The sequence below is a fragment of the Pleurodeles waltl genome, chromosome 4_1 (assembly GCF_031143425.1).
Source record: "Pleurodeles waltl isolate 20211129_DDA chromosome 4_1, aPleWal1.hap1.20221129, whole genome shotgun sequence".
In the NCBI taxonomy this organism is placed as follows: Eukaryota; Metazoa; Chordata; class Amphibia; order Caudata; family Salamandridae; genus Pleurodeles; species Pleurodeles waltl.
In genome coordinates, this window is record NC_090442.1 from 275,062,546 (window position 1) to 275,089,656 (window position 27,111).

Consider the following 27,111-nt stretch of genomic DNA (forward strand, 5'->3'; position numbering starts at 1 on the left):
ACAGAGAATAGCTGAGTTGCTATTTTCCTAAGAAAAACAGGTATGCTGTGTGATTCATCTTAAGAAATCCAAACACGTTTGCTATTTGGTTCTTTGGCTAAAATGTACCATAGCGCCTAGCAATAGTTTTAGGGTGTTAGGGTAGTAAGAACTCCCTAGCCATGTTAGAAATGTTCTTGCTGTGTTTGCCACCCATGGCATGTTACTGCATTCCTTTCTGCATTATGTTTGGTTACCTTTTATATTTTATGCACTAGAGTAGTATTTTTAAATAAACATTTTAAAGTAGCTCTCCTGTTTTTAGTAATATCTAAGTGTGTTATTAATTGGCAGAAGAGGGTTTGGTTCACCACGGTGTCCCTGAATCTTGTGGGTCTGATTGTTATCAGAAAATCTTCCTGCATAGTGGGTGGTGTATGGGTTGCAGTCCAACTGCACTTCTAATTCATCTTTGTGCATTGACTGAGTCCTTGTTCCAGGAGATTAGAAATCCACCCTGCTGCTCTTGGAAGGGGTCCCCAGATGGTATCACCTCTTTTATTTCTGCTTTATAATGATATATTTTGTGGTATTTTGGATACATTTCTCCTCATATATTTGAATGACATCCTCATTTCTTCAGAAACCTTAGAAAAACATTGGGGACATGTAGGCGAAGTGTTGCACAGATTGGGGACTGATCATGGATCTCCAAATGGTGTTAGTCATTGTAAAGCATCCATGCATTCACAATGAAAAGGTTTCTGGGATTTGCAAATTGCTATGACACTTTTTTGAAGCCTTTTCCACTGCAGTGGCACCGGTTGTACTACTGAAAAATCATTTTACTGATGCCCAGAAAAACTGATTTCATTTCATCAGCTTAAGTATACTTTTATTACTACTCTTATTCTCAGGCATGGTGATATTGATCTTTCATTGATGATCAGGACTGGCGCCGCTTCCTTTGCTTTGGGTGCAATATTATCAGAAAGAGATCCCTTCAGTGAAGCATTCCGAACTGTGGCCTTCTTTTCCTGAGTGTTAATACCCACTGAACATAATTATATCATCTACAAGAGGGAATTATTGGCTATAAAGATAGCTTTCTATCACTAGCATCATCACTTGAGAGGGACAGTGCATCCGGTACTCACTTAGACTATTCATATGAATGTGGGTTTTTTAAATTGGTGAAATGCATGCATTTTCTTCATGCTTGCTTGTGTTGCTTTTCTACAGAGTTTAATATCACATACCAACTGACAGAGGCTCTCAGTTCATTTAGAAAATTTGGAATACATTTTTTGAAACTATGCCATCTCTGGGTATTCACCTGCTATGCTTCTATCCCTTGTACCATAAATGAATGGCAATCATTGAGCAAGCCAGTGGTACCCTTAAACAAGCCTTGCCTGTTAGCTTACTGGACACAAGATTGTCGGAATACCGTAATCTATAAAAAGCACTCATGTGGATCCCGTGCAAGCTGTACCTCACTGAAACCTGGGGTCTTGGGTTACTTGTGGTGCCTTATAGAGGGGCTTCACCTGGCATTTCAGGTTGAACTGTCCCAAGAGGAGCAGGGTCCGTACTAATTTGAATAAGGCAGCCTTTTGTCTTGAGTAGAATGGCAGGTGAAAATGATGGACTGGAATGCGGCCCTGAGGGATTATCAGTGGCTGAGATTAATTCAAACATTTCATCCATCACTCTGCTGCTGCTGTAATTCTATGTACATGACAAATGCATTATTAAACAAATTACATATAAAAACCATGTGTCCCAAATAGACCCACCTACCCATAGAAACCAGCAGACACAGACAGTGGAAGAACCATCAGAAGTAGAAGGCCTTGCTATGACTGAACGAGTAGTACTTGAACGTTCATCAACTGTAAGAGAAGATGTGCATCCAGAGAAATGTAATCATTGCTGTTCATTCATACAGAATCTATTTTTACTACGATTGTAACACCTACTGTTCACACACAATCAACATTACAAAGGAGTACACTCAGAATAAGACATCTGTCTTTAGGCACACGCAACTGAGCCTATATGCAAACACTTACTGAAGTATTATTGAGAATACCAGGTGGTATCCCTTTGGTGTCACAGTTTCAATCTCTAGGAAAAATGATGCTACAAATCCACCACAAACAGCATAGTACCACTTGAGAGCTCAGTACAAGGACTGAGGAGGTTAGGGCAACCTTGGCTCAGCCAAATTCTATGTCAAGGACAGGTGTATGTGATATAAGCAAGCAGTAAAGGATCTGTGTCAAGCTAATACTGTAGACTAAGAGGCAAATACCACTACGAAAAAACACAGATATCTGACTGTAGGCCATTCTGTTGAAATATTGGCATCTGATATTACAATGTGCAGGTGCACAGTGTGGGAGCACAACCATACCCCAATATTTAGGACACCCCAAAAATCAGATCACCCAAACATTTACCTCGGGTCGTTCTTTCTCGGGTTGATCTTGCACAAAAAGGCACCCTTGCTGACATCAATATAGCAGAGTAATAATCATAAGTAACTGAGGCAAGTCAATTATGGAGTTCTAGCTCATAGAAAAGTTAAAAGGTTTTATTAAAAAACAATCTTAAAATCAAGCAGCTCAGAATAAATGCCATGAAGGCTCAAATGCAGAATTATACAGAGTAGTCAATAAACCAATAAACAGAAATCAAGCTAAGTCTGAAATGAGCAGCAAAATCAGAAAAGAATCAAGGAGCATTCCTAGGATGAGATCCTAAAAATCTCACTCACCTGCAAAATCAAGGGGTTCTTATACACAATCCTTGCATAATAAATTAAAGAAAAATCAGAATCTTCATGGCATGATCACAAGTAACAAATCTTTTGACAAATCAGAAAAACACGTCACTACTTAAGTACATAAGCCCTAGCCCATTGTAATGTAGCATCCATGGTCTTCCATGCTGCCTCCATCTGGAGATGTTCAAACAGCTATAACATATTTAGCAATTAGCTTCACACAGCGGAAGGGCCTTGAAAACTGCAAGTTAGGAACAGCAGAAAAGTCTTTCAAAGAGCAATAATAAAAGTCCATTACATCAGCTTGTCTTCACTTCTGCAGAGCTTTGTGAGGAAAGAAGATGACCAGAGGGGAGTGAATCCAGGAATGAATTGCAGAAACAGCATTCATTTTATCGAAGATGCAGGTTTCATATAAGTGTGGCACAGCTAAATTATGTTAATAAACACACTTCTTTACATCATTAAACTTGTTCCAACTTTATTCGGATTAGTTAACCATTTGTGTATTGAATCCAACATAAAAGACATTATTCATTATTATTATTCACCACAAAAATATAAATCCAGGAAACCCCTACCACAGTTCCCCCCCTGATTATTTGATGGTGACTAAAACACATTAATGAAACTATGTTAATGAGGAAATCATTCCTGTTGAATGGAATTCTCCTCTGCCATTTCACCTGGTTGTAGACATGATACTTAATATATTCCATTTCATGATTCTTGTACCATTCACTTTCAACAAGCCATTATTACCTCTTTTTCCTTATCTCGTCACCACATAGTAAAAACAAATTAACAAACAAAATAAGACAAGTGCAAAGACTGTTGTAATTATTGCAGGCGTTAAAATCAGTTTTACTATATCCTCACTCAAATTATTTATCCATTCACCAATGTTGCTAAAACCTTTCCCTAGCTTACTAAACCATAAACCTACAGCTTCCCATAAACTAGGCTCTTCAAAATAATCAAGTGTATGTTAATATAAATGTTAATAACCCTACTGTTCTAATGCACATATGCACAAGTGTACAACAATTTTTTAGTCTTTATTACCTTGCGGACTCCACCATCCTTGGCTAGAAGGATATATAATGCTAAGCGATTCTGCATAACCTTAGCCCTAATAGCAATAATTTCCTGTTTCAAGGCTTCAGCTGTATCAACCAAGGTGCACAGACATCTATTTTTCCTATGCTTCACTGCCATACCTATAGAAGGAATCATAGCACTATAGCATATAGCATATCTAAAACTATTTTTCTAGAACTCTGTTTCACCCTTTTCAGGTTCAGGTACACCATCCATTTTATTCACATGATAAACTCTAGTTAACGCAAAAGCAAGATAACATTGTCCAAACCATTAATGCATCAGATTGAAATAAGCAACAACATAAAATCACTTTCTGGAATGGCGCTCTGCCCATCAAATAATTACTGCTCACATCATAGCTTCTTTCCCACACACTCTTTCCCACACTTCAAAGGGTCTTCTTCATACCATATACAATTCATTCCTTCGTTTCTCTTGCATCCTTTACCTAGGATGTATATTAGACAAACTAAGTTCTTCCCTTTCCTTTACCTGTTCCATTATAATGTTTACCTCTCTCCAATCTCTCACTACTTTCACTCCTCTCACATCATATTTCCTAATAAACTATTTTTTCTTATTTAGTCAAACAATACACCTTTTGGTAGTTTTAGTTTCATGCTTAGTTTGTGAATTTTTCCTCAAACGTTTACCATATTTAGTAGCTCAGTTGTCTTACTTTATGGGAAGATCCTCTAAAGACACATTGAAATCCGTTAGATAAGGAGAAACAAAATTATTATTATTCAATGTATCAAAATACACATTACATGACAATGAATAAGACATAGGATGTTATATGTATGTTAACCCTCACTGGCAGAAATAGGAAGTAAGGTGCAAACAAAGAATTCCTCAATTTCCATAACGTTTAAATACTAATGTATCATTGTAGTATAGATATTATCCTGAAATCCACTATCTAAATTCCCTTAATGGTCTAACATATCATGCAGTAAGTTAACTCAACCTTCGTAGAAGATTTACAGCCAAAGATAGTGAGCTCAACAGTCCAACAAAAACGAATAATATTATCAATATGATAATTAACACTACACTTTTACTACATTTGCTATGTAAACAAAATTATTGTAGTCCATCTTCAAGTTTAAACAAAAATTATTGTGAGGCTCAGCAATCTTAAGGCAACACATTTGTGTAAAAACAATAATAATAATACAATTATTCTTTTCTTATTATTTCTATAGAACAATAATCAAAACAATAATTCAAAAATGATCTTCTTTTTTGGGGCGTTCAACAATTCATTTATAGTCTTTTGATATTTTAAACCCTGATATTATTAAACACTAACTTTCACTTGAACTTTATGTTAACAGTCTCTTTATTATTTCAAGGTGGTTCTTCTTCTGTCTACGGTTCAGTCTCAGAATCAGTCTCAGCGTTATACTGGCAGTGATTGATTAGGCTGTACCTTGCCAACTCTACATCGTCTTCTTCTGATGCTGTAGCTAGATATAGCCATTCAAGTGAAGCATATTTCCTATTTGTAGCTCTCCTTCTCATTGATCTGATCTTTTGGTCACAGGTGTTTCACTCCCACTAGTTTCAAAATCTATTTGGCTCTCAGGATTTTCTTCTTCACAGTGCTTCCTTTTGTAAGTTCTTTTCCAAGCAATTTTGTTTTCAACGTTCTTTTGTTCACCAACAGTCTTTGCCAGATTTTTTTGATTCTGCCGAGAACTTAGACTTGAACTTGATCTTGTGATTGAACTTTGTCAGCCTTGTTTACACTGTTTGCTGCAAACTGCTTTCTTCTCTTGGAGGTCCTTATAATTTGGACTTTCAACTTCACTTCCTCTTTGTTTGGATCACAGAGTATGGCTTCTTGCTGCTACTCATTGTAGGAAAGTACCATCTTGCCTGGCATTTTACCCCCATTTTCACTGTATGAATGTTTGTTTTAGCCCTTGTGTCACTGGGATCCTGCTAGGCAGGACCCCAGTGCTCATAGTATGTGCCCTGTATGTGTTCCCTGTGTAGTGCCTAAATGTATAACCAGAACCTCAGTGTTTATGCTCTCTCTGCTTTCTAAATTTGTCACTGCAGGCTAGTGACTAAATTTACCAATTCTCATTGGCATACTGGTACACCCATATAATTCCCTTGTATATGGTTCTTAGGTACCCAGGGTATTGGGGTTCCAGGAGATCCCTATGGGCTGCAGCATTTCTTTTGCCACCAATAGGGAACTCAGGCAATTCTTACACAGGCCTGCCACTGCAGCCTGAGTGAAATAACATCCATGTTATTTCGCAGCCATTTTTCACTGCACATAAGTAACTTATAATTCACCTATATGTCTAACCCTCACTAGGTGAAGGTTGGGTGCCAAGTAACTTAGTGTGTGGGCACCCTAGCACTAGTCAAGGTGCCCCCACATCGTTCAGGGCGATTTCCCCAGACTTTGTGAGTGCGGGGACACCATTACACGCGTGCACTATACATAGGTCACTACCTATGTATAGCGTCACAATGGTAACTCCGAACATGGCCATGTAACATACATGTCTAAGATCATGGAATTGTCCCCCCAATACCATTCTGGTATTGGGGGGACAATTCCATGATCCCCCGGGTCTCTAGCACAGAACCTGGGCACTGCCAACCTGCCTTTCCGGGGTTTCCACTGCAGCTGCTGCTGCTGCCAACTCCTCAGACAGGATTCTGCCCTCCTGGGGTCTGGGAAGCCCCGGCCCAGGAAGGCAGAACAAAGGATTTCCTCTGAGAAAAGGTGTTACACCCTCTCCCTTTGGAAATAGGTGTGAAGGGCTGGGGAGGAGTAGCCTCCCCCAGCCTCTGGAAATGCTTTGATGGGCACAGATGGTGCCCATCTCTGCATAAGCCAGTCTACACCGGTCCAGGGATCCCCCAGCCCTGCTCTGGTGCGAAACTGGACAAAGGAAAGGGGAGTGACCACTCCCCTGACGAGTACCTCCCAGGGGAGGTGCCCAGAGCTCCTCCAGTGTGTCCCAGATCTCTGCCATCTTGGAAACAGAGGTGTTGGGGGCACACTGGACTGCTCTTAGTGGCCAGTGCCAGCAGGTGATGTCAGAGACCCCCTCTGATAGGCTCTTACCTCTCTTGGTAGCCAATCCTCCTTTCTTGGTAGCCAAACCTCCTTTTCTGGCTATTTAGGGTCTCTCCTCTGGGGTATTCTTCAGATAACGAATGCAAGAGCTGACCATAGTTCCTCTGCACTTCCCTCTTCGACTTCTGCCAAGGATCGACCGCTGACTGCTCCAGGACGCCTGCAAAACCGCAACAAAGTAGCAAGATGACTACCAGCAACATTGTAGCGCCTAATCCTGCCGGCTTTCTCGACTGCTTCCTGGTGGTGCATGCTCTGAGGGCTGTCTGCCTTCACCCTGACCTGGAAATCCCAAAGAAATCTCCCGTGGGTTGACGGAGTCTTCCCCCTGCTAACGCAGGCACCAAACTTCTGCATCACCAGTCCTCTGGGTCCCCTCTCATCGTGACGAGCGTGGTTCCCTGGAACACAGGAGCTATATCCAAGTGACTCCCACAGTCCAGTGATCCTTCAGTCCAACTTTGGTGGGGGTAAGTCCTTGCCTCCCCACACTAGACTGCAAACCTGTGTACTGCGTGATTTACAGCTGCTCCGGCTTCTGTGCACTTCTTCAAGGATTCCTTTGTGCACAGTCTAGCCTGGGTCCCCATCACTCCGTCCTGCAGTGCTCAACCCTCTGAGTTGGACTCCGACGTCGTGGGACCCTCCTTTGTGACTCTGTATGGACTCTGGTTCACAAATCTTCTAAGTGCCTGCTCCAGTACCTCTGCGGGTGCTGCCTGCTTCTGTGGGGGCTCTCTGAGTCGCTGAGCGCCCCCTTTGTCCCCTCCTCCAAGGGGCAACATCCTGGTCCTTCCTGGTCCCCAGCAGCACCCAAAAACCTCTACGAAACCCTTGCAGCTAGCAAGGCTTGTTTGTGGTATTTCTGTGTGGAAACACTTCTGCCACCTCCAGCACGCCGTGGGACATCTTCCATTCAAAGGAGAAGTTCCTAGCCCTTTTTGTTGTTGCAGAATCCTTGGCTTCTTCCACCCAGAGGCATCCTTCTTGCACCTTCATCCGGGGTTAACTGAGCTCCTGCCCCCCCCCGGACACTATTGCGACTCTTGGACTTGGTCCCCTTGCCTTGCAGGTCCACAGGTCCAGGAATCCGTCTTCAGTGCTTTGCTGGTGTTTGTGGTTCTTGCAGAATCCCCCATCACGATTATTGTGTCCTATTGGGGCAGTAGGGGTACTTTACTCCTACTTTTCAGGGTTTTGGGGTGGGGTATCTTGGACACCCTGACTGTTTTCTTACAGTCCCAGTGACCCTCTACAAGCTCCCATAGGTCTGGGGTCCATTCGTGATTCGCATTCCACTTTTGGAGTATATGGTTTGTGTTGCCCCTAGACCTATGTTCACCTATTGCATCCTATTGTAATTCTACACTGTTTGCATTACTTTTCTTACTATTACTTACCTGTTTTGGGTTTGTGTACATATGACTTGTGTATATTACTTACCTTCTAACTGAGGGTACTCACTGAGATACTTTTGGCATATTGTCATAAAAATAAAGTACCTTTATTTTTAGTATCTCTGAGTATTGTTTTTTTAATGATATTGTGCTGTATGATATAAGTGGTATAGTAGGAGCTTTGCATGTCTCCTAGTTCAGCCTAAGCTGCTTTGCCATAGCTACCTTCTATCAGCCTAAGCTGCTAGAAACACCTCTATTCTACTAATAAGGGATAACTGGACCTGGCACAGGGTGTAAGTACCACAAGGTACCCACTATAAGCCAGGCCAGCCTCCTACACTCATGTTTTTGTCTTTTACACAGTAGCAGCTCTTCACTCTGAGTCCTTCTTTGGAAAAGGACTTAAGACTTTTCAGTTTCTTTTTCAGAGCTTTCACTGACATGAACCTTCACAAGTTTATGATCATGGTTTTCTTCATCAGTTTCAAAATGTTCACCTTCCTCTAGATCCAAGCTGTGAACTTGAGCTTGGTCTTGAGCTTCACTTTGTGCTTGACCATGCACTTGACTTTGTGGATGTAGATCTGATTTAGTGGCTGATTCTTTCACTTCTTCATCTGCTGCATTTACTCTTTATGTGTGAGCAGCATGGATCCACTGCAACAGTGTAACACACTTTTCTGCAGTGTTTGTCATCAGTAGTACCTGGTAGGGTCCACATCACCTCTCTTTCAGGCAGTTCTCCCTGATGTGCATCCAGTCCACTACCCAGTCTCCAGGATTTAGACTGTGTCAGGCAATGTCCTTTATCACTTTGATTGCCACTTTTAACTGATAAGAGACATATTTCACCATATTAGCAATATGGTGCATCACTGTTAATGTCAATATGCTCTTATTATTCCTTTTACATGGTAAATACATGACACATACGTCCTCACTAACATTTGTGAATCCTTTGTTTTCTCCATATTTTCTAAATATTCATATCAAGCTGTCCCTTCCTGCATGAGACATATTATGAAGGTATTTACATACATTGAATACACCATTGCATCAGGAAAGACATATTCACATACAAATCCTGTCAATATTTCTTGTAACACAATTTCTCCCATTTATTTTTCTCATCATCTGAAGGTTCATAATGAAGATCTCTCAACTCACTCAAAGAAGTTTGAATTGAATTCAGAAATAAATAGTCAGTCTCATTTTCTTGCACAACTGTCTCATACTGTAATGCATAATGTTTATCTATTTCATCCACATATTTATTGCGAATATCTTTTCCAGCCTTATGGGCAACCACAGTTTTTTTTTGGCTGTTGTATTACATTCTGTAAATCCAATATGTAAGCCATATTGTTTGTTGGTGCGCCAGAAGATGTTGCAAAGCTCTTCTGTGTCCTCAGTGGACCGAAGTCATGATCACTCCAAAACCATGCAGGCTGTCTGTATAAAGTGTCACATTCAGAGTTTCTGACATCCACAAAGCTATAGTTAATGCAACCTATTCTGCCACTTGTGCTGAAGTTAGATTAGGCAGAAAATGTGCTTTTAAAGTCTCACAAATGGAATATACTGCAAAGGCAGACCTGGATTCTCCATAGTGGTCTCTTAAACAAGAACAATCAGCATGTAATGTCAGATCAGCCATTTCCAATGGAGTTTCTTAAATGTCTCATCTTGGTTTGGTAGCAAAAGGGATGACATTCAAAAGCCTGGTGCTTGCCCACTTCATACTAGGACACTACGGTTGATCCATGTAACGTGTTGCAGACCACAGGGCCTAAACAAATGAACCCAATTCAATGTCACATCAAATGTTTAAACAGTTGTCATGTTTTCACTTTTTGTTGTGTAATTTCTATGAACTTCTACCACGATTATTTAAATCTTGCTGTGTTTTTGCATATCCTTCTTACCTGTACAAAAAACAGGAAATGTTTTTTTTTGTTAATAAAAAGCTAGTTTGACTAAATTTTGCAACCAAATGATCTTCTTGCCTATAGTGGTCACATATATCACAGTGCTGCTACCGAAGTAATCAAAATTGCGAATAAAATATCGAAGCATCTAAATTTCTTGTTCACCAAAAGCCATTGCATAGATGTCTGAAAATATCAATTCAAATTCCTTAGTGCACTTGTGATCAGTTGCGTTATCTGAGAGAATTGTAAAGGGAAACCCAAAATCAGCCATCAGTTCTAAACACACTTCACCCACACACTGGACCTTGCACATGATGCAAAACAGTTGGTCTCACAAGAAAAGCAACTGTTAACACAAGATTATTAAGTCTATCTGTGTAATCTTGATGCTCCATTCCTATCTTGCTCAATTTCACATTAGTGCTGACAGACTTTGATACAGCTTGGAAATGTCAAATTTTCTTGAAAGCATTGCAGTGTTTGCCCTGCGCATGACAATCAGATTTGTTACTAAAATGTGTTTTGATCCACATCTGTAACAATTACCAGTTTTTTTCCTACATGTAGTCTTGCAAGGTCTGTCTCTGTAATTAACATATACCAATCATGGTGTTTGGATAAAATTGACTGGTGAAGTTCCCTCCCTCTGAGAGAAGTAGTGCTTTGGATGAGAGCACTCGATGTTCTGTCCCTTCTACTATGTCCATCACCTCAAGCAGTGTTGGCTTTCTATAACCTAGGAGCCTTTCCAGTACCTTCTTGGAAAAGCTATTGAAGACATATTGAATCCCCAATATAAATGTCAACACTGCCCTCTATAAATACAGTTTGCAGCAAGAACTGCAGTATACTTTTTCAACACCATCCTCACAACATTGTTTACCTATAAAAAATGATCCAGTTCATGCATAATACTTGGTTCTTCAGAGAACTGTTTTTGCCAACAAGCAATTGCCTCACAATATTCATCCCAGGTAACTAATTGGCCCAGACAACTTCAGGGAGATTGCCAAAAGTGTGCTGGCCAGCTTGACCAAAATGGTTAAACAACAAGATGTTTTCCTTGATGGCACAATTATCAAATATTTTCAGCCATTCTTTTAATTTGGTTGGGTGGTATGCTTGGATTCATTAAAAATTGTGGTGGCACCCATCATATGCTGCCCAGATGCCAAGTTAAAACTGAAATGGAGGATGAAACTCTGTAGAACAAGCCAAGCTTATGGGTTAAGTGCTAATAGTCCATGTATCACGCAAAGTAATGTGTATCAGTTTAAAAACTGACGTGTGAGATTTCCCTAAACAACTTGGATACGTGGAAGCAATTTAGGATACTGCTTGTGGTACAAACTGCTCACCACTATCCACACTTGCCTCCACTTTGCTAAGCATTTGCTTCCTTCAGTGTGATTCTTCTTTGTTGTCCCTTTCTTATACAGTGAATGCACTCTAACGCGTAAAGTATTATGGGACGCTGGCTCAGTATATTAGATCATCACCAAGGAAATAATGGTTAAGATAGGGACAAACAAGATGGCCACTGACGCTCAGACATTAGATGTAAGAGAAATTCATTATGGGGTGCTTCTCATGGTCTGTGCATAGGTTTCTTTCTTTGTATTTATATAATTTCTTCATCAAAATTCAAAGTTTGTAAGAGGCAAACAGTCTTTTTGGATGCACCTGGTAATTTAGGAATTACTAACTATAAATGATAAATCCCCGAACGCTCATCAATACAAATGTATCATTGTTAGTGATTATCATCCTTGTCAAATTTCAACTTCTTTCTTAGTAGTGACTGCATGTGCAGGGGTTTAAGCAGTGCTTTGGTTGGCAAGTGCAGTCACAACTGTTGCATTCCAGTGTGGATACCACTGTTACAGCATGAGTGCCAAACAACAGGATCTCAACTTAATCACTGTAAAAAAGTGATGGCTTCCAATGTTCAGAGTTATAAGCTGAAGCTCAAACAAAAGACATATTGACACACAAAGTAATTGAAAAGTCGTCAGAATTGCTGGGTTGGTGGGCTTTGGCTTGATCCCTTACTGGTTGCTAATATGTGATGGTCAAGGATAGGTAGGAAAGACTGGATGAAAGTAGTACACATTTGTTGGATATAAAACCCCCACCAGGATACAGGACCTGCAGGCTCCGGAGAACAGCTATAATGAGTTAAGAATACTTTCTGTTCCGTGAATGTTTAATTGGAACATTGGCGAGTAAGATAACTAAAAGTACAGTAAATCACATACCTTAATCCCCCCGAAACTAGCAAGGCCAAGTGCAACGTTGCCCTCGGCCAAATTCAGAGCTGTAGCCCAGGTAAGACAGGGCTAATTTTAAATTGTATCAGACTCCCTTTCTATTCGTCTCTCCCCTGAGAACAAAAAAAACCCTGGGCAGTTGGCAGAGCCCTGGCTGTTATGCAGTTCCTATTTTGGTAAAAGACTGCTTGTTTAGGCAGCAGCACCACAGAGCGTGGGAGACTGAGTCAACCGCACACCACTTGGTCGCTGTCGGCCTAACTCCTGGCTAGCTCATAGTGCCTCATCCAACCCTATCAGGGTAAGACGTGATTGGCGGCAGCCTGAACCTGACAATCTGACTCCTCGCGCAAGTCCTGGAAACAGATCATACCCCTTTCACTCAGTCACTCATCCATGCCAAGGCAAGATACAAGATACAAACTGGATTTCAATGCATTTGTTGAAGCAATTGCATTCTAGTTTAAAAGCATGTGTTGCAATAATGAGGAAGATGAAACATAATACGATAATCCTCATTACAACTAGGGTGAAGTAAATGAGCAACCCTACCATTTTGCATGATTCTAGGGAGCCTAAGGATTCTAGAGATTCCTACCAAACCCTATGTCTAGATTTGAGAGTATAGTAGATGTAACCCTTCTGCCCGGCCCAACCTAAGGGAGTAGCCCTAGCCCCATACCTGAGTAGAATAACAGGGGTCTGCCCGTTGTCTAGATGGCAATCCTCTTGGGAAGCTGAAGAGTCCACACCAGGATCAGCAAAGCTATCTGTTGTGTGATATGTGTCCCAGGACAGTCATGACCGGAATGCCCTCTACCCTCCTTAGGCCTATGTGTTGTTTATATAATAACCAATAAAGTGTTTGGAGAACAAGCCTGAACTAAATCTGTATCTCGACGATAGACACTGGCTCCTGGGCTGCCAATACAAATTGGCATATCATGTAGCGTACATGGAAGCCTTGGACAAGGGTAAATATTACATGTTGTATAATGGCTGATAAAATGTGCACCGTGAACTCTGTCCTCCTGGAAGAGGCAACTGATAAATTACATAAAACAATGGCTAAAGGCAGGCTCACTAAAAATAAGAATAAACGCAAATAAAATGTGTATGGGTGTAAAGGGCACAAGTCCTGGAACTAGCTAAAATAGGGGTGTCCAATCTGGGTACTCCAGGGTCCTTACAACATCCACCTCTTGCCAGATTAGGAGTACAAATTCTAGTATTTCTTTGGAGGGAGAAAACTACAAAAAAACACAGCGTGAAACCTATACAAATCTATAAATTATAAAAACTATAAAAACGATTAAAAGAACTATGAAAACTATACCAATCTCAAAGTCAACAAGCAAAGCAATCCAGAGGGACATGGGCAAGTGTACATAAAAACATTTCTTTTGGAAAAACAGTGCCAAATTAAAAGTCATTGGAATCCCTCATCAATGAAGATGGAATACAAGAGAGACCCCACTTTGGCAGATGATATAACCACCGGAGCCTCATCCAAAAGATCAAAGGAGCACACATGATCCTTAGTCTCAGCTATAGCTCAGGGGGTAGCATTGCATGCCATGCCAAATACCGGACCACAGGGAGCCAAAGTGACCTGGCCCTTGAAGGATGGCTCTTAGAAGGCATCACAGAGCAACCACAATCTCATAGGACATCTCCGGGAATGAACCCTCATTGGGAACATCTTCAGATTCATGTCTTCAGAAAGTACTTTTTGCTGAGCAAGGCACACATCCATTGCATTCTGGAAAGGGCACAATAAGCAATGAAGGCAGACAGCACACAGAAGAATTCTGGTCAAAATCACAACGGCCAGTCGTTCTCAAAGTCTTCCAGCAGTGATACTCCAAAGTACAGCATCATGCCTTCACAGCACAGGTGGGTTGGTGGGAGCTTATCACTCCTCTTGGGCGAGATGGGGCAGACATTGCGAATCAAAAATAGCAATAGCAAGATACCGCCAATTAATGGCAAGAAAGTTGGGAAACCTCCAAAAGCACTGGAAAACAGTGAGTGGTTGACTGAAGGTATTCGTCCAAAAACAGTCTGGAATATATTTACAAATCCAGACCCAACAGTCTTTAAAATAGTATACAATCCCTGCGGTACTAGATGCTTTGAAAATTAGACTCACCAATTCACTGAAGTGTCTTGGGAAGTTGGTATTTAAAAGGGACTGTATCAAAGCCGATGATTTTGCTACTTGCAGGTCATATTTTAACAAGCAGATGGGAGTACCACGTGTTTTCGAAACAATAATGCCTTTAGTCTGCTCAGCTGGTCGAAACTGACTTATAGAAGTAGCAATGTGAGGCCACAAATATGCTACTTTTATCTCTTGTGTGGGAGCGAAAAGTACATTTCCACAGCTGGTCACTATTTGAGAATCAGAAATTACATCTTGGACACCTCCTCTCCCCCCACAACAGCCTTGATCACTCCGCATCAAGTAAATCCCGTTCAAAAGTAACTGAAATACCAGGCAGATCACACAGACAGTAATACCCTTCAAATAGCAGACTAAGTTAGCCGCCAGTATGTTGCATGGGCTGTGCAGTGCTACCTGTTTACAAATCATTGAATAGCTTACAGAAGTTTCCCGTTTGCTCCCGCTAAGAAAAACCAAATTTTCCTCATTCATGCATTTTAAATTGAAAGGTAATTCCCATACCTCATAAATATAATGCTCCTAAATGTTCAAACCTGTCAATAGGAAAATGTTTCAAGCATAAGGTAAATTGACTGCCCTTTTCAACTAATCATAGACTACTATGGGCAACTGGGAAACAAATGCATCCAAATAAATTAATTTAATGTCGGTTAGCAGTGTTTTGCTTGCTTTTGCTGTCGGTAATTTGAAATAGTATGACTCAGGCTTTGTAGCATCATGCCCAGAAAAACAGGTGAATTTTTCTACATATATTTTAGAACTCCCCAAAGGTGGAGTTGAACAATGTTCCTATTGTGCTGTAATTGAAAACCATTCTTGAAGTGCTACCTCTATGTAAATATTGAAATCCATAACAGTGCTAACAGATTAGTTCACCATAATTTGTGAGTTCATGTACATAGCTTCACTTTCAAACACAGTGTAATATTCAAGCTCGGAAAGCATAGAATCTTTTGTTTTAGCATCCTAGTCATCAGAAACAACCCCATGTGTAATAATGTAATTCATAGAAAGTTTAAAAACATTTATGAGTATGATTTTGGTACGACCAAATATATCATATGGAACTTTATCCCAAACAATCCCTTCGGGAACTGGAACAGCAGAAATGTTCACAAGGGGCACGTCTCTCTTTACACTTTGTGGTAAGACAAATATGGCTTTATAACCTCGTCCGTCAGTTCAGCAGTGTAAAATTCAGGAAGGTAATGCCATTGTATAAGCAAAAAGAAGGCAATCACAAATCCTGTCCATAGAAGGAAAGCAAGCAATGCCAATGTAATCCACAGGTATTACCAGGGATGAATCGAGTAAGAGTGGTTAAGCCAGTTAAAAAGCTCTGGTTTGTTGTAGGCAATTAAATCAATTTCTGTTGAATTTCTAAATTGCAGATTAACATTTTGGACCTTTTTTGTACTTTCAGCCGTAACTGGAATCAACAAAAGTTAATTCTCTGCTCTTCAATTTCAATGCTGTTTAATGCCTGAAGAGGTATCTCCTGTATGGTAGTGTGAGGGGCAAAGGAATTACCCAGAAATGCTCACGGTCTATCGTGCAGGTTCGGCCACATAATGCAACTTTATATGATTAAGGGAGAAAAAATGGTTGTCTTAGAGCCAGACAGTGGTGATAAAATAACAATTCATGTACCTTGTATTCTATGAATTGGCACAGGTACCTGGTTGGATAGGCCAATCTCCTTCACAGGTATCTTTTCTTGAACCAGATCCCAAACTTTTGGAATACAGCCTGTGGATGTTGTTAAAACCCTCAACAGGACTTCATATGGGGTACAGCCTCCCACAGATCTTCTAGGCAGATTGTTTAAGGTTCTCTGGACCCCATACAGATAATAGATCCATCTACAGCCTGAGTCAAGTAATGTAGTTGTTGAGGATTGTTTTAAGTGCCTGATTTAGATCTGGGTGGAGGAAATACTCTGTCAAAAATGTGACGGATTTCCCATCCGTCATGTTACGATCCCTGTAGGATATAATGTGATCATACAACGGTGGACTGGATATCTGTCATGTTTTTGACGGAGTATCCCCCTCCACCCAGATCTAAATCAGGCCTTAAGTCTTGTTTTTTTTCTCTCCGCAACCAATGTTTCCTCAGGATTGTATGGAGAAGAATAATGCACCGCAACACCCAACATTCCCAAGGCATCCCTGTAATCCCGGGAGACAGAAGAAGAACCCTTGTCCAAGTGGAATGCAGCGACTGGACATGTCCTGATGACGACTTGCAAATCTTTAATAATAGTGCGAGCGTCAGCTGATCTTTATGACCACACCCGCAGGAATCAGGAGCAAGAGTCTACTGCTAGTAGAATGTATTTGTATGCGCCATCTGAATTTAGGGGACTGCATCGGTCCAGGTACACACACTGCATAGGCTTTTTTGATATTAATAGGGGTGTCTGTGGTGAGCGTTTGATGTTGGATCCTTTTATTTGTTGACAGACGTCACAGCTAAGGACATACTGTTTGCCCTGTTTGTGTAGACTGTGCCACCAATAAAATTTTTGCAAAAGGGATAAGGTAGCGCCCACCTCAGCATGGACAGAAGAAACACCCTCATGAGCTGCTTTGATCAGTTCTGGCCTACAATCTTGGTTTGGGATCACAGATCACCCACCCCTGATATTGTTACATAAGGAATATTTTGGGCACTTAAGTGGTAGGAATATTTTGTGGGGTATGCTTTTGGTAAAAGCTTGCCATCAGCTGAAGCGCTCACAGCAGCCAAAATGTCATCATCCACCCTTGAATGTGAAGGAGTTATTACAGCAATAGTTGCCATAATAACTGGCTTCATCAGCCAATGAATTCCCTACAATGTTTATTTCAACACGTTGGTGGCCCAGTGTATGTAGTGCATGAGCCTGTGGCAGTTTATCCTTAAACTCTGCCACCTTTCACCACAATATGTTGTGTTTTATGTTGTTTCCTTTTGAATCTCTGATCCCATTGTCACCAGTAGTGTAAGTTTTCATTGAAGGACTGGACAGAGTAATACGAATCACACACAATGAGTGTAGGGAATTCAGGATTTGTATGTTCCAGTGCCGAAATCAATGCATTGAGCTCAGCAAATTGTGCTCTGCAATCCCCTAGGGTGTGTGTATAGGTTTACTGAGGCTGGAACTCACTATCTCTCATAACTCCGTAGACGGCTGTGCAAGCCACAAAGTATTTGAACCTACAGCTGGTTGAGTTGAACAATCACTATGGATGTTGTATTTATAATGCTCAAGAGTCATGACATTAAGGAGCATGGTGTCGCGTGGGCTCTCATTATCCTAAATGAGACTACTGGATTTCTAGGCAGCAGGATCGATAACGGTGTGGGGGACTGAGTCTGACCCACGTGTAAGGAACTCTGTCACCCTAAATCCGGTTGTTGCTCCGGCTAACTAGCAGTGCCTCATTTCTCCCACGGGGAAGAAATGATTGGGCAGCCGAGCGCATGAAAATCTTTGGAACTTCTCAGGGAAGTCGTGGTCACTCAGATCCAAACCAACTCTCTCATTCACTATATGGTCTCATACACAAATGACGAAGACAGTATAAGTTTTATATAATGTTTTAATAAAACGACTGTATTTTAGATATTAAGGCGTGAGCCGCAATAACCAGAACAATACAACATAGTAGGATTGATATAGTAACCAGGAGAGTAAAACATAGAAATAAAGCTATCATAATTCCTAACCGTTTCTACTCTCCCTCTGCTTGTTCTATTTAGAGCACAGCATGTTAAGCTTTCAGCTTGCCTTTCTGTATCACTAGGGAGACGGACACACTCATACCTGAGCAAAGGCCTGTGATCTGGTTCAGCATCTGCAACGAGGCAGTCAGCGTCTAGTTGTGGTTCCCTGGTCGGAATCTCCCTCTTGCATGTATTGGGACAAGGAAGTGATTTTATAACTAACATGTCATCGTGATCACAAAATGTTCCTACGCAGGAATGGCAAGTCTAGACTCCTACCACGTCTATCGGCAATGTACCAGACTGTATCCTTGACTAAAGCACAGAGTGAATATGTTATGAAGAACTCCAGTGCTGAAGTAGGCAAAACAGTGTGATATGAATAAAAAACAACACCGTAGAACTGGTTATTCTGTAAAATAACAGTACGAAGCCTAATAGAAAGCATTTAGAGCAAAGTGCACAGAGGCTCTAAGCTGTTAGCAAATGAATAAAATATATTTAGGGCAAAGTGCACAGAGGCCTAAGGCCTGAAGCTAATGCGCAAAATATACGTAAAACTGACCACACTACACCCTCCCCTTGTCGGTAGCAAGTGGTTCCAACAACATAAAAAAAAAATGACCTAAATTTAAACCCAACATTTCGACAAGATGAGAAGACAACAAAGTCATAAATTTAGGAAACATGTGACGATAGAGCGAATTGCAATATAGTGTCAATTTAGTCGGGAGAGAGAGAAAAAAAATCCAATTGTCAAACAGAAGCAATAGAACGTAGAAGCTCCTCCACTTCGAGATATGTCAATATCGGAAGATCCACGCCACAAAGTACCATGGAGCAGGTGTGTTCCAAAGCCCCAAAACCATTCAGGGCGGCACCCCGTGTAGTGCCACGGAAAGAGACAAAACCATCTTCCTCCAGGAAGGGAATCTCATAATCCGCTTCACGAAGCAAACGCAACCGCAGTGCACAAGTCTGGGAATGAGCCCTAATCGGGAACATCAACAGATCAAGATCAACCACTGGAGAGCGCTGCAGTGAGAGACAGAAAGCCAGTGCATGTTCAAACGAGCACCAAAGGCATCGAAACACGGGTTGCACACAATCCAAAACCGGTCGGAACGACAAAGACCAGTCTCACTCCAAATGAGCCAGGAGTGTTGCTCCAAAACACTGCATCATGCGTTCACGACACAGCTGCGCTGACGGGAGCAGCAATACAGGATCTCGTTGCGGCGGGGCAGCCATTGCGAAAAAATAGCAACAATAGCAAAACTCCAGCCAAGTAATTGGGAAACCCCCAAAAATGCTTCCGAAAATAGAGTGTATAGCCGAAGGTATCAAACCGAATATGGAAGAGAAGGTGTGAACGAAACCAACACCAACGGCTTTGAAAAAATGAGCAATACCAGCAGTGCTGGATGCATTAAATATACGTCCCACAAGTTCACCGAAGTGACTCGGAAAGTTAGTATTCAAAAGGGACTGTATCTCCGCCGATGACCTTGCCACTTGAAGTGCGTAGGTCTCGCTAGCAGATGTAAGGGCCACATGCTTTTGAAACAATAAAGCTTTCAGCCGACTCAACTTGTCGAAATCAACCTTGGAAGTAGCAATATGAGGCCAGATGTCCGCTACCTCCCTAAATTCAGTAGGGGGAAACAACACATTCCCGCAGCACGTAACGGCCTTGTTGACGACAACGACGTAAACTATTCCGGCACGCATGCCACAGCAGCGTTCGCTGTTAAGAACAATGTAACTGCCGTTAGAAAGCACCTGGAAAGTGTTTTTAATTACCGGGACTGGAACTCCCTTCAGATAACAAGCTAAGTTAGCAATCGAAGCATTACACGCTCCGTGCAAGGACAGATGTTTACAAACCATGGAATGGCTAACAGAAGCTTCGCATTCGCTACCGCTAAGAAAAACTTCCCGCAAACCATTAACACATCTGTACTGAAAAGGAAGCTCCCACACCTCGTGTATGTAACTGTCACCCAATAGTTCATATCTACCCACCGGAATGTGCTTCAAACAAGAAGTAAATTGCAGAGTGGAGATAGGCAAATTAATAACCCCATGAATCAACCACTCAGCTGACGGAATCTCAGCCACCGTAAAAGGCAGTTTCTCCAACTTTTCAATATTTAACATAACATACGTCGCTTCTTTCTTAGCCATCAATTGTTGTTGACGAGTTAAATTAAAGGAGATAAAGATCTCTCTGGCACGAATGTGCTGCCATGGAACGCGACCCGCCTTCAAGGTCTGAAGAGTCCAACCCAGCTGCATGATAGATCGTGTCTGACTCTGCCCATGATATAAAGAAGACATGTCTCATTTTATAATGTCAATAGCAGAAGAGACCATGCTGTCAATCGTGTAAACACGGTCAGAAAGGGTATGCATGCCATTATCAACAACAAAGTCTGCAGCAGATTTTCTTGATCAATCTGTCTTAACCGGGCTGCAGCCTCCTGCTGGGAAAGTTTCCAAAACTCATTATACACTTTGTATAAGAACCTTTTTCTCCGGGGCACCTTGGGACCTGACAAGAAATCTTGCAAATCAGTACCATTAGACAGTAACTTGAGGTGTGACTTAACTGCACCCAGCGTGGAGTACTTCAACCATTGTTGACAAAGTTTCCCCACACTGTATGTAGTTATTATATCTGCATGTTCTGGTGAAATGTAACGAGGGTCTGCCCTACTAGTCCTGAACCCCCCAGAAGAGGTAACAAAACGTTGATGACACTGATTAGTGTCTACAGGCCACAATAACCACCCGCCCGGATGTAACGATGAAGCGTTAAGCGTACCATTCTGGACCCAATGCGTAAATTCACTAAAAGTAGCATTCACATAGTGCTGCCAGTTATTTAATTTAGAAAGGACAGGTATTCTAGGCAAAGTCAATTCTCTAATCGACGCCAAGCCCAAACAACTAGTCTGTTGTACTGTGTCATTGAGGAAAATCATTTGCACAGGGATAATGCATGCTCGAAATAATGTATCTCTGCCTTGCATCTGCCAATTTTTTGTACCCCAAACACTTTTCAAGTCAACAGTCTTCAACCAGTATTCATATCCTTCGACCGAAAGTTTAGATACAAACGAATTAGAATACAGTAATTTAGTATCGGTCAACAAAATTTGCTTATTAGAATACGGTGTCACTTTAAAATAGTAAGACTTAGCGTTTCGCTGATCATGCCCAGAAAAATATGCAAATTTATCATTATACGTTTTCGAACTCCCTTGTGGAGGAGTCGAGCAATGTTCCCATTGTACATAATTAAAGATGGACTTAGGGCTACTCGCTTTGTGAATAAAGTGGTGTCCATAATAAGTGTAGCAAAACATATCACCATGATTATCTTTAAATTGGTAAGCATCTTCATCGTCATAGACAGTATAATATTGCAAATCTTTTAGCATAGCATCTACTGTCTTCACATCCCAATCATCAGAAACAATGCCTGGAATAACAATATCATTCATTGATAACTTAAGAACATACGGTATTTGAATCAATTCAGTGGGACCATATATATCAAACATTACTTTATCCCACACAATCCCATCCGGAATTGGTATTGCAGAAATGTTCACATTGGATAAGTCTCTTCGAACCATATGAGACGAAAAATGTGGTCTCAACACAGTCTCCACGTGCTCAATGTCTGATCGATCAGGAAGAAAATGACCATGTATTACTAGAAAAAAGGTAACCACAAATCCCAACCATAAAAAAATAGTCAGTACAGCCATAAAAAGCCACAAATAGTTCCAAGGAACAACAAAATATGTACGTTTAAGCCAACTCAGTAGCTTACGTGGACCTCGGATTGAAGACAGCGAAGACGAAGAGCTGGATACAGCCGCATCCGCGTCGTTGAAGCAGCCAGAGGCAGTTCTCGCAAAAGGTGCAACAGTGAACAAGGAAGCTGATGGAGGTTTTCTCCTAGGTACGCTATAAATCACATGTTCAGAAACATCAGTAGAACGTACAGCAACTTGAGAAAAAGAATCGATATCAATCGTTGACTGTGGAACAATCGCAAGATCATCTTCCACCCTCCCCAAGCTCGGAGAGGAAACATGGTCGGTGCTAATCACCTGCAGCGGGACTTCTTCCCCAGTAGTGAGAGGGATGCCGGAACTACTGGGTGTCCCTCTTGGTCTGCTGTGCAGAATCGGCCACATGTTGTAACTTGACATTATCAATGGAAACAAAACGATTTCCTTTGGCCCCTTGCAGCGGCGGCAAAATCACAGTTCTCGTGCCGCTCACCCCCAACACCGGGACAGGTGCTCGATAAGAAGGACCAAATTCTTTCTTTACTGCGACCTTTTCACGCACTAGATCCCCAATACTGGGTATCCAACCAATAGGTGTTACTGGCTCATCCTTAATTCCAGAGGAGGCAGCACTCGCAGAAGAGTTATCTTCACGAAATTGTTGTAAATCCTGCAAAACAGTGACACGATCATTTATGTCAAAGGGCGTATCTGCCGCCTCCACACCAGGACCATCTAGATCAGGAACATACATTCGTGTTCCGAACAGGCACTCATATGAAGTACGACCCCCCAGTGACCTTCTAGGCAAGTTATTAAGTGCTCTCTGTACTCCATACAGGTGGGCTAGCCAACTACGACCCGTACCTATAACCCTGGTTGTTAAGGATTGCTTTAAATCACGATTTAAACGCTCCACGACAGAATTTCCCTCGGGATTAAATGGAGACGAGAATTGGAGTTGGACCCCCAACGAAGCCATGGTGTCCCTGAATGCCTTAGAGGCAAAAGCAGGGCCCTGGTCCGAATGAAAAGCCGCAACTGCAAATGTATCGACAAAGATACGCAAATCTTTAATAACAGTCCGAGCGTCAGCCGAGCGCTGTGGCCAGACCCACACAAATCTGGAGCACGAATCTACAGCAACCAATATGTATTTGTATGCACTATCTGGTGTCAGTGGACCACAATGGTCCAAGTACACACACTGTAATGGTCTATTTGATATCAGAAGAGGAGTCTGCTGCGGGCGTCTAGCCGACGATGCTTTAATTTGTTGACAGACGTCACAACAAAGGACATACTGCTTTGTCTCCTTATAGAGACCAGGCCACCAATAACGGGCCCGTAAAAGCGAAATCGTGGCAGCCACACCAGCATGCGCAGATGCCACCCCTTCATGCGCTGCAGAAATTAATCGAGGTCTCTCAATCTTATTCGGTAACTCAAGTACACCAACGCCTGGAATATTAACAACAGCATTTAGTGCACCACTCAAGCAGTAACTATATTTAGAAGGGAATCCTTTAGGAAATGGCGTGCCATCAGCCGTAGCTTTTATGGCAGCCGAAATCTCTATGTCTGGTTTTGAACTCGAACGAGTTACCGCGGCTACAGTGGCGATAGCCACTGCCGACTTTGCAGCCTCATCAGCCAAAGTATTCCCAGCAACGTGTATTCCAACGCGCTGGTGTCCAAGTGTATGTACAACATGGACTTTAGGAAGCGTTTCTTTCAGACCCGCAACCTTACCCCACAACAATTTATGTTTAATGGTGTTGCCTTTAGAATCTCTGAACCCATTCATTTTCCAATAATGCAGATATTCATTGAAGGATTGCACACAGTAGTAGGAGTCACAGACCAGCAAGGTCAATATCGCCGGCTCTGCATGCTCCCACGCTAACAAAAGAGCTTTGAGCTCAGCCAGCTGCGCCGTGCAATCTCCCAATGTTTTAGTATAAGTATGTCGGGGGCAGAAGACTCCCCCCTCCATAGTCCCGCTCACCACCGCACATGCAGCTGAATACTGTTGTTTAGTCCCAACCGCCGGTTGCGCAGAGCCATCGGTATACATGACCACTTCATATTGGTCAATAGGTAATGTGCCAGCAGGAACCGGGTACTCTATTTAATATTGAAGAAATTCTTGAGTCTGCAGCTTAGGGTCAAATATGTAATCCACATCAGTGGCCGTCAAAGACGTAGCCCATTGTATCCACCGCGGGTGTAAAGCTTTCGAATTAGGAACACTCGCCTTTGTAACAGCCTCCAAGGCTGGAATTGGGGAAACGACAATAATGCGTTGGCCCTGGGCTAGCGGTCTTTCTTTGATCACAGCCATCTGTACTGCTGTGAGAATTTTCTCAGTCTGTGCAAAACGTTGTTCTGCAGCAGAATACAAGTGGGACTTGTATGCTATCGGGACTGTCTCCCCTTCATTAAAGGTGACATACGTAAATCCAAGAGCCCCAGGAATCACCCTGATGACCAAATGAGTTTTATTGTCCCGCGTGTGTAAATGTTTAACCGCTAAGAGATCATTCTGCAGCTCTCGCAGTATGTGTGTATGCTCAATCGTCCAAAATCTACTTGAAAAATTCGGGCGAATCAGTTCATATAAGGGTTTTATACGTGTAGCATAATCAGGAATGTAAGTTCTGCCAAAATTCAGAAACCCCAACAAAGACTGGAGCTTCCGAACCGTATTAGGAGGCTGCAGTAAAGCACATTTCTCCAAAAAATGTGGCGCCAGGCTCTTGCCCTCACTCGATAACTCATATCCCAGGAAAATAACACTGAGGAAGGCAATCTTCGATTTCTTAAAATTAAACTTATAACCAATATCAGCAAAACCCACAACAATGCGCGATACGCGACTGAGATGTTGTAGAATCTCATCGTCCGTCAAATAAATGTCATCAACATATGATAACGCCTCAGGGTCCAACTCATGCAGAAGTTCAGTCACACGAGCCGAGAACAGTCCTGGGCTATTCTTATACCCCTGAGGTAAACGACAAAACTTTTTCTGAGAGCCAAACGCACTGAAACCGGTATAGTCCCGACTTTCGGGTGCTATATTCTGGCAGAAAAATCCATTCGAGATATCCAATGTTGTTTTGTATTTTTTACGCACTATATTATTCATAAGCGCAGCGCTATGTGAATTCTGTATAGCATATGTGCGTGTATGACTATTCAAATGTCTGTAATCCACCACTATCCTATAGGAATGGTCCGGTTTAGCAACCGGAAATAAGGGATTATTCATCGGCAAGACACAAGGCTCAATCACACCTTGGTACTCCAATTGTGTAAGAATTTTCCGAACCGATGCCCTTGCTTCAAATTTAATAGGATATTGCGGCTGTGGCTGAGGTTCTCCTTTAATGGGAATTACATGATAAGGTGATTGTTTATCCCACCCCACATTATTTCTATATAGGGCGGGGGCTTGTGCTAGAGCCCATGATTTACCATATGACTCCGCTAGTTCTCTCGGAACAAGTGGTGAAAAGGAAGGCGCAATAACCTCCTCCCCAACTGGACAGTCGCGAACAAAGTCAGGTGGCCAATCTTGTTCGGCCAACAGGACATCATATGATATCACCATATGGTCCCAAAAGATGGCGTGTACAACGCGGTCAATGTCCCCTTCTAATCGTAGAGTCACAAGATATACTTGATCAGGATCAGAGACTCGCATATCCGCCGTCTCGACTTGTATGAAGTCATCAGTTGCTTTCGCCTCCAGATGCTCTAGAAGACTCCGGCAAACTATTGTGACCTCTGCCGCGCTGTCTAACAGCGCTAACGCCCATGTCTTGTTCGTCAAGAGAACTCTCTTCTTGAGCGGCATGTCTAACTGAGACTGCTGCCACTTTCTTCTTTTTAAACTGCTGTTTTTGTTGCAGCGGTGTCTCTTCTTGTTTAATAGAAACCTCCGCTGAGCGTTGTGAATCCTGTCTCGGTTTCACGTACTCCGTCCTCCGCTCTGACCGCCCACCTCTCTCACTTCTTTTCTCCGAGGAGTCCTGAAAGGAACGAGATTGGCGCGTATCAGTATATTGATATCTATCAGGCGTCTTCAAAGTATCCCTCTTCCTGAGATTATACTTAATTTGTGGGGTCTCCGGTTGCGGAGACTGCCCACCATCTTTCTTAGGTGTTTGCAGTTTCTTATCCCAGCGCTTTTTCGCACCCTCAGGTTGCTGTTGCTTAGAATTATCCTTATTATTTTTACCCTGCAATTGTGGTTTCTGCGGTCGAGCCCCTAGGCTATCACGACCAATACTAGAATATGTTTCAGCTATTATTCTCGGAAGTTCCCGCTCCTGATTAATCTGCGGAACGTCCCGAAGACGCATTCGCACTGCTAGTGCTACAGCCTCCCCCTTGAGATTACTCAAAATAATAGAAGAAACCGCGTCAAAATTACCCATCAATTGCATGCCTAAATCCAAGGCAGGGGCAGCCCCATATTCACCCTGAATTTGTTTAAGCACCTCCGGCAAATTAGCCAAAGTCGGTGTACCGTGTGCTGTAGTATAGAGAGCGGCAAACACCGTGCCCCAAGTATTACAAAGATCCACCGTAGGAACCATCCCATACGGCAAACACATCGTCAAAATTCTATGCTTATCCTGAGGTCCCGTATGGGGAAATACTGCTTCCAGCGTATTAATTTTTTGCGCCAGCCAAAATGGAGTCTCCTCAAGTTTAGCCGGTACCTTGCCCATTACAGAGTGTACAGTGGCCGGATTTATTCCCGGCACCACCGCATGTGGATGAGCTGGAGCAGCACGCGCTG

The 27,111-nt window shown here is 42.2% G+C and overlaps 1 protein-coding gene across 2 annotated transcripts in view; it reads left to right on the forward strand.

Annotated features, from left to right (window-relative positions):
- The window catches only part of SCUBE1 (signal peptide, CUB domain and EGF like domain containing 1), a 2,009,692-nt gene that overhangs the window by 1,681,501 nt on the left and 301,080 nt on the right, over positions 1-27,111 (forward strand). The gene's annotated exons all lie outside the window — the stretch shown is intronic.